Raw genomic sequence first — 8,801 nt, 5'->3', positions numbered from 1 at the left:
AAATAGAAGCCATTTTTTTCCCCAAAAAAGTAGAAGCAGTGCAGACTTCATTTTCTTGGGTTCCAAAATCACTGATGAAGGTGACTACAGCCATGAAATTAAAAGACACTTTCTCCTTGGAAGGAAAGCTATGGCAAACCTAGACAGTGTATTAAAAATCAGAGACATCACTTTGCCATCAAAGGTTGGCAAAGCTATGGTTTTTCCAGTAGTCATGTACAGATGTGAGAGTTGTAGCATAATGAAGGTTGAGCACCGAAGAATTAATATTTTTGAACTGTGGTGTTGGAGAACACTCTTCCTGAGAGTCCCATGGACTGCAAGGAGATCCAACCAGTCCTTTCTAAAGGAGATCAGTCCTGGGTGTTCTTTGGAAGGACTGATGCTGAGGCTGAAACTCCAATACTTTGGCCACCTGATGTGAAGAGCTGACTCATTGGAAAAGACCCTCATGCTGGGAGGGATTGGGGGCAGGAGGAGAAGGGGACTACAGAGGATAAGATGGTTGGATGGCATCACCAACTCAATGTACATGAATTTGAGCAAATTCTGAGAGATAATGGAGGACTGAGGAGCCTGGGTGCTGCAGTCCATGGGGTCCCAAAGAATTGGACACGACTGAGTGACTGAACAACAACAACGAAGCCAAATTTATTCCCCTGATACTGAGCTAAAATTGTCTTCTCTGTAATTCCCAAGCACTGGTTCTAGGACTGCTCTGCAGAACATGAAAGGATTATGTCATCTTTCAAGCAACCGAGCTCTAGTTTCCAAGATCCTTCAAGAAAAGAAAATTCATATCAACATCTCTGTGTCCAGTTGCTCTCAAGCTTTAAATGACTTCATTTTTCAATTACTGCTTTTAGTACCCAACTTAATTCATGTTTAAGCAAGAATCAAGATAAACTTTAAAGGGGAACTGTAAGTAGTGAACAAATCCCTCAAATGTTTAGAGAATAAGTTTACAGCTGACCATGCAGTTTTTCTATAAGCTAAGGATTCAATCTGGTTATTAGACAACCTTACTGAACACTCACTGTGTGCTGGGGACATACCACCTCTTCTAGAGTATTTGGGTGCTTGTGCTTTTAGCTACGATGCATGCGTGCTAAGTTGCCTCAGTCGTGTCCGACTCTTTGCAACCCCATGGACTGTAGCCCGCCAGGTTCCTCTGTCCATGGGATTCTCCAGGCAAGAATACTGGAGTGGGTTGCCATGCCCTCCTCCAAGGGATCTTCCCAACCCAGAGATCGAACCTGCGTCTCTTGCATCTCCTTCATTGACAAGCAGGTTCTTTACCACTAGCACCACGTGGGAAGCCCTTTAGCTACAAGCCACTGAGGAAACCCCAAATACAAAAAGAAAAGTGGCTTAAACAAGAAGGAAAATTAGTATTCCCCTTAAGAGTAAGTTTATAGTATGCAACTACTGTAATGGCTCAATGGCTCAACAAGGTGGTAGCATCCAGACTTTTGCCATCATTCCCCTTCTCCTCATCAGTTGGTCCTTTGCAAGACAGCCCAGAGGTTTTCAGACTCACCCACAGAGATAACAACACACCTAGGGGTACTTTCTCCTGTGTGACTCTTTTTATTAGGGAGGAAAATCAGTCTGAGACCCATCCCCCCAAGACTTTTCCTCCGGTTCCATTGGTCAGAATTGCGTCACATATCCCTGCCTTAAGCCAGCGCTACCCAACTCCTTTTACAGTGACAGAAATAAATAAAGCAATGTTTTTATGACATAGAGTGTGCCTGAGTAGAATTGCTTTTAGCCAGATGGGACCATCTCAGGTTTCAGCAGCTGAGCCTCACTCAAATGTTCTGAAGGCTTAAGGGATCAATACCTTGTCACATCTGTAACCTATTTGAAATATAGCAGTGTGCACTGACATACAGGCTGGGGTGCTGCCCTAGGCTGCAAGGGAGACTAAGAATGAATGCATCTATATACAAACTCTAGTGAGAGAAGGGTGTGCCACGGAGGAGGAAGAAGGGTGTGGGGGTCAAGACTACCTCATCTGTTTTAAATATCACATTACATCCGGAGAGGAAGTATTCTGTGAAGAATGAAACCAAAGCTAATAGAGTAAGTGACAAGCTTAAGGTCACCAAATCTATAAGTGGCCCAGCTGGCATAGTGCAGCAGACCCAGTGGTATGCTGGTAAATGTTTAACAACCAGCTCTCCCTTGTATCCTATAGATCGCCCAAACGTAGTTCAGACATCAGTCAGTTCAGTTCAGTCTCTCAGTTGTTTCTGACTCTTTGCAACTCCATGGACTGCAGCACGCCAGGCTTCCCTGTCCATTACCAACTCCTGGAGCTTGCTCAAACACAAGTCCATCAAGTAGGTGATGCCATCAACCATCTCATCCTCTGTCTTCCTCTTAATATTTTCATCTAAGATAAAAGTGACACAATAAAGATGTGTATGGGAACTTATTCAGCAACAATAAGACTTCTTTGCTGAGTTGAATGTTCTTGTGCCATTTACCACCTACCAGCTCTAGCAACACGCTTTTTACATTTAATTTGCATTATTAACAGTTCCTCTGTCATTTTCTTCTATCTAGACCATCAACAAAGTAATGTCAGTTCTTGATTTGTGGCATTTGCCGATTGCCATCATGTAAATGCTCTCTCCACGGCCAGTTTCAAGCTCCTAAAGTGAAGTCACTGAACGTGGCATTGGGAAGAGATGTGCAGTAACACATCATAGAGTATTTCTACCATTCAGGCACAATACATGTAAGTACCTCAAGAGCAGAGGTAATAGTAGCATGATTTAATAGTAGCAAGTATATATGTTTCTAATATATATTATCTTTTTTCTTATTTTAGATATGAAGTATAGTTGATTTACAATGTGTTCGTTTCATGTGTACAGCAAAGTAATTCAGTTATACATACATATAAACATACATAAGTATATACATTTTTTTCAGATTTTTTTTTCCATTCTAGATTATAAGATACTGAATATAGCTCCCTGTTCTATACAATAGGTCCTTGTTGGTTATCTATTTTTATATATAGTGGTGTGTGTATGTTTATCCCAAACTCCTAATTTATCCCTCTATCCCCTTCCCCCCTTGATAACCATAAGTTTGTTTTCTATATCTGTGAGTTTGTTTCAATACTATATATCATCTTTGTTTAAAATATAATTGGAGGTTTATATAATTTAATTTTTAACAGTGGCTGTGTTTAACAAACTGGCAAAATTCCTAGAAATTTAACAGTCTTGCTCTCAGGAGATAGTATAAACCAGTTTTGAACACCATCATGGACTCTAAGTCCATGCTCTTTCTACCCCTGACTCTCCTGACTACTTTTATTACTACATGTAAAAGCTAGGGTTGGTCTACAGAAAAGCAGAGACATTACTTTGCCAACAAAGGTCCATCTAGTCAAGGCTATGGTTTTTCCAGTGGTCATGTATGGATGTGAGAGTTGGACTGTGAAGAAAGCTGAGTGCCGAAGAATTGATGCTTTTGAACTGTGGTGTTGGAGAAGACTTTTGAGAGTCCCTTGGACTGCAAGGACATCCAACCAGTCCATTTTAAAGGGAGATCAGCCCTGGGTGTTCTTTGGAAGGAATGATGCTAAAGCTGAAACTCCGGTACTTTGGCCACTTCATGCGAAGAGTTGACTCATTGGAAAAGACTCTGATGCTGGGAGAGATTGAGGGCAGGAGGAGAAGGGGACGACAGAGGATGAGATGGCTGGATGGCATCACTGACTCGATGGACGTGAGTTTGAGAGAACTCTGGGAGTTGGTGATGGACAGGGAGGCCTGGCGTGCTGTGATTCATGGGGTTGCAAAGAGTCGGACACGACTGAGCGACTGAACTGAACTGAACTGATAGGATACAAGGGAAAACCTCAGTACCAGTCATTGCTTTTGATGACTTTGGGCAATTGCTAGCTAGCTCTCTGATCCTCAGTTTTCTCTTCTGTAAAGGATGAGAGCAGTTCTTGCCTTGCCCAAGGGTTATTTTGATGATAAAATTGGCTGGTCTAAGTGACAGGGCTTTGTAAACTGTAGAGTCAGATACAGAAATATATATATATATATATGACGGTCATTTCATCACTAGTTTTCAACCAGGCATCCATTGTTCAGTTCAGTTCAGTTGCTCAGTCATGTCCAACTCTTTGCAAACCCATAGACTGTAGCATGCCAGGCTTCCCTCTCCATCACCAACTCCTGGAGCTTGCTCAAACTCATTTCCATTGAGTCAGTGATGCCATCCAACTATCTCATCCTCTGTCATCCCCTTCTCCTCCGAAATACGTTACAGCTTTCAAAAGTATGCTTTAGTGTGAGATCTTCTGTAATGCCCACAACAGACAGTAAACTCCTGGAAAAATTGTTCTCAAGAAGTTCAAATTTTTGTTAAGTCTTATTAAGAATAGCTATCTAAACTGGGAGAAAAACATTTTTTTCTAAACTTTAGTTTACTCATTTCTAGCTCCTGTTGGACAGTTTGAAGGGACCTCTTTATGGTATTGCAGAATGCTTCTTAATTTCAATAGCTGAATATAAGTCCTTTGAGTTTTAATTTTAATTCTCAAAGCTGCTTTGCCTTTTGGGGCTAGATCAATTCAGCAAGTTATTTTGTATGAATTGTGCCCCTCTCCTCAATGTGGTTTCTTAGCTGTAAACTGGATTAAGTGTCTCAAATATTTTAAGTTATAATTCTAAACTTGAGCAACTTTATAAAATATTTGCCTAAGCATGCTGAACTTCTCTTTAGTCTGCAGACAACTATTCTCTCAAGCCCTTTCCCACATCAGGCCCTTGGTTTCTGGCAATCCTTCTGCCTGTAAAGCTCTTCCCTGGTTGATTAAAAAGCTGACTCCTCATCCTTCAGCTCGAATGCTGCCTTCTTAGAAAGGTCTTCCCTGTATACTTGTTTCAAGTCCTCTCCCCAGTCTATTTCCTTACTTATTTCCTTCACAGCACTGATCACAACCTGTAATTTCCTTGTTCGTTTACTTCTTTATCCATATCCCTCATTACAACATTAGCTGCTTGGGGCTGAGATTTTTGCTCATTGATGTCATAAACTACCTCTAGTATCCAGCACAGTGCCTGGCACATAATAGGCAGCTTTTGAACAGATGAACTTGTCTAACAAGGTCTACATTGATGGTGTGGGGCTGGGGCCACCTACAGTCTCTTGAAGCAATATCCTACCCTAAAGATTAGCCAGGGCTTGACCTGTGACACTCCCAGTGGCTACATTTCTCTAGGAGTAGCCACAATGGCAGCTCCAACCTGCTGGCTCCTGTCTGCCCCACCCAAGTGGGGCCACCTCAGTGATGTCATACAGGACAAGATTCTCTAATCCTGTTCATTCTGTGACTATCCGTTAAACAGCTGATTTTCATGACCTGCTATGGTCAGAGAGGATGGAGCAAGGAGGGTCAGGTGAGGGGGGTTTACCCCTCCCAACAAAATTAGTGTAGGGGCCTAGCAGCTCATATGTATTTCTTCAGGAGAAAGTGGGTAGCAGAAACTATAATTTCTACTAGGCTCAAGAAAAGTGAGAAAAGAAAAATGAAAAAAAGAACAAAGGAGACAAGAAGAGAACAGAAGAAAGAGAGAATAAGAAGGAGAAAAGAGAGAAGAGGAGGACATAAGAAGAGGATATCTGTGAGAAAAATACGTGCAACAGGTAGTGAAGGAGGAGGAGGAAGGGTGTTGAGTGTGTGTTCTGCTTGGCTTTGCGGTTCTCGGGTAGTGACTGGCCTCAGTGTGAACGGATGGATGATTCAGCTGAGGGGTTCACAGGTCCTCACCTGAGGGGCTATTTACATCACTGAGATTATTTCGAGAAGCCCAAGCCAGGCTGTCTTAGGTGACTATCTTGGATGGATTCACAATAGTAATTTCGCTTTACAAAAAATGTAGACCTTAAGAAAAAATCCTGATTGTGGAGGAAAAGATGGGGTACTGCTGACCAGAGTAAGCTTCCAATTCATCACTGCCTAATGGCACACAGGTAAATGCAGGACTTGAAAACTAACCTTTCAGAAAACCTCCTTCCTCTTTGGTAACAAATACAAAGAGATTTCTGAAGCAGAGTAGAACAGTTTTACAATATACCTGTAAAAATTACTGAAGTACAATTATGGTAATATATTCTCACTGATGTTTTGCCAGAACTAACTATGAACATCCCAAATGTGTGTAGGAGGCCCAAGCAAAGCCTTGTAGTTGAAAAAAGAAGAAAATTTAACCTTCTTTTTTCAATGTCACTTTCCCCTCTTCTAATAGTTTAATTTTGTTTGCCCTTAGCATAATATTTAGGGACTATTTAGTATAATATTTAGGGAATATAAATGTAGTATAATGTTAATAATAAGGAAGAGGCTATTATATCAAGCACATTTAACATCAAGCACATCTAAACATTTATTTGGATAATATTAAGATATCTTTCTTCCAAATTTTAAACTGTTAAGCTTACAACCTATGAGTTTCCTCATGAATACCTGCAATACCTGAATATTCCTGTAAACTGTATTCAGAAATAAGAAATAGTGGGAAGGTACAGCTTAATTGGCAGTCTGTGGTACACTACAGACACCTTAAAAATTTCTTTATGCTCATATTTCCTATTTTTCTACCTCTTCCGTTATAATTGACTCAGATTCTTCTGAAAGTGTAGAACAGAGAGAAGAAAGATGTGGTAGCCTAAAGGAAGGAAGCAGAATGACAGGCAAGACCTTCGAGCTCTAGTGCCACTGGGTGACCCAGGTTCTGTCTTATGAATAAGAAAATTTTGTTTTCTAAGGGTGCTCCAAATAGGGGCAGTCACATGGGCTTTTCCATTTTAGAATGGTAATGAGTCCACTAGCATGCTAGTCATGCTGCTAGCATGTGGATGTTAGCATGGGTGTTAGCAATCCATGTCTGAAGCATTATGGATTCCAATTAGGTAGAATTTCAAAGATATTTGATCTAATTTCCTTCTTTTTTCTTTTAGCAAATGTGGGGAGAGTTAATTAGGAAATACGTCCTCAGATAATACTGGGACCAAATATATAAGTGAACTTTATTTTTACTTTGTATACCTGGAAAGGATTCTATCTTCATCTTACTCTAAGAAATCCTAACCCCAAAGATACTGGGTAGAATAACACTGAAGTTCCTTGAAGAAGTGGCCTGCCAGTAATCATTAGGTGATATTGTTTGATACTATTATTAGGTCCCAGACCTGAAAGTGAAAGGAACAGAATCTTCCCAAAAATGTTGAAAAAAATCCAGACGGCTTTTACAGCTTTAAAAGCAGCTATGTGAAAGTCACTCAGTCATGTCTGACTCTTTGCAACCCCGTGGACTATACAGCCCATGGAATTTTCCAGGGCAGGATACCGGAGTGGGTAGCCTTTCCCTTCTCCAGGGGATCTTCCCAATCCAGGGATCAAACCCAGGTCTCCCGTATTGCAGGTGGATTCTTTACCAGCTGAGCCACAACGGCAACACGCTCTAGTACTCTTGCCTAGAAAATCCCATGGACCGAGGAGCTTGGTGCAGGCTACTGTCCACGGGGTCGCAAAGAGTCGGGCACGACCGAGCGATTTCATTTCACTTCATGTGTGTTCCACTGTTAAGTCCATGGAATTCTTCAGGCCAGAATACTGGAGTGGGTATCCGTTCCTTTCTCCAGGGGATCTTCCCAATTCAGGGATCGAACCCAGGTCTCTGGCATTGCAGGAGGATTCATTACCAGCTGAGCCACCAGGGAAGCCCAAGCTAAATGTCAGAGACAGAATAAATAGGTTGCTTTTGATCTAAGAGTTGGAGCACCAAAGTGGTTTTAGGCGATACAAACTAAGCACTTGTATTTTAGGAGATACAAAGCAGGGTACAAGCTCCTGGGATAAAATAGAGAGGCCCCATCACAAATTTACCTTCTTACCCACCAGAACACTATTTGGATAATATTTTCAGTTGTTCTTTTTAAAGTACCTGCCTCTAATAATGAAGTGTTTGGTTTTTCTTTGTATTTACCAGAGCATCTTTTAAAATCTCAGACCTCAAATCTTTTTTTAAATCTCAAACCTTAAAAATTTTTAAAATCTCAGATCTTTAAACTCCTGTTCCTGCAAATGTGGTGTAGGTCAAATCTTTGAACAGGTTAAGTCTCTGACGAGAGAAAGGAAGGACACCCCAGCCAATAGGAGACCCTGCTGGTGATGTACTGCGCCTCAGTTCTGATTCATTGGCCGCCTAGGGTTTGTCATTCTATCCCCCGCGTCTGCAAACAGCGTGGGTCCGGTTTTCGGAGGTCCAGCTAGCTAAGCTGGATTTTGGTCACCTGAACGTTCAGTTTCAACTAGATTTAGCAGATCTCCAACTCTTAATATTGGAGAAGGCAATGGCACCCCACTCCAGTACTCTTGCCTGGAAAATCCCATGGATGGAGGAGCTTGGTAGGCTGCAGTCCGTGGGGTCGCTAAGAATCGGACACGACTGAGCGACTCCACTTTCACTTTTCACTTTCATGCATTGGAGGAGGAAGTGGCAACCCACTCCAGTGTTCTTGCCTGGTGGGCTGCCGTCTACGGGGTAGCACAGAGTCAGACACGACTGAAGCGACTTAGCAGCAGCAGCAGCAACTCTTAATATAAGCAGCTGTTACGTTTTTATTGTCTTCTGGAATTTGAAAAATCTTTCGTTTCTTTAACCTCACTGGAGGTCGTTGGAAGTCCTCAGTGACAGAATCACGTGACTGTCTTAACAAGTGCAAATAAATACAATGTGGAACCTCACGAACTACAGACT

This window comes from Oryx dammah, unplaced genomic scaffold (assembly GCF_014754425.2).
Source record: "Oryx dammah isolate SB20612 unplaced genomic scaffold, SCBI_Odam_1.1 HiC_scaffold_26, whole genome shotgun sequence".
Taxonomy (NCBI): Eukaryota; Metazoa; Chordata; class Mammalia; order Artiodactyla; family Bovidae; genus Oryx; species Oryx dammah.
Note: the sequence above shows the minus strand (reverse complement) of the source record.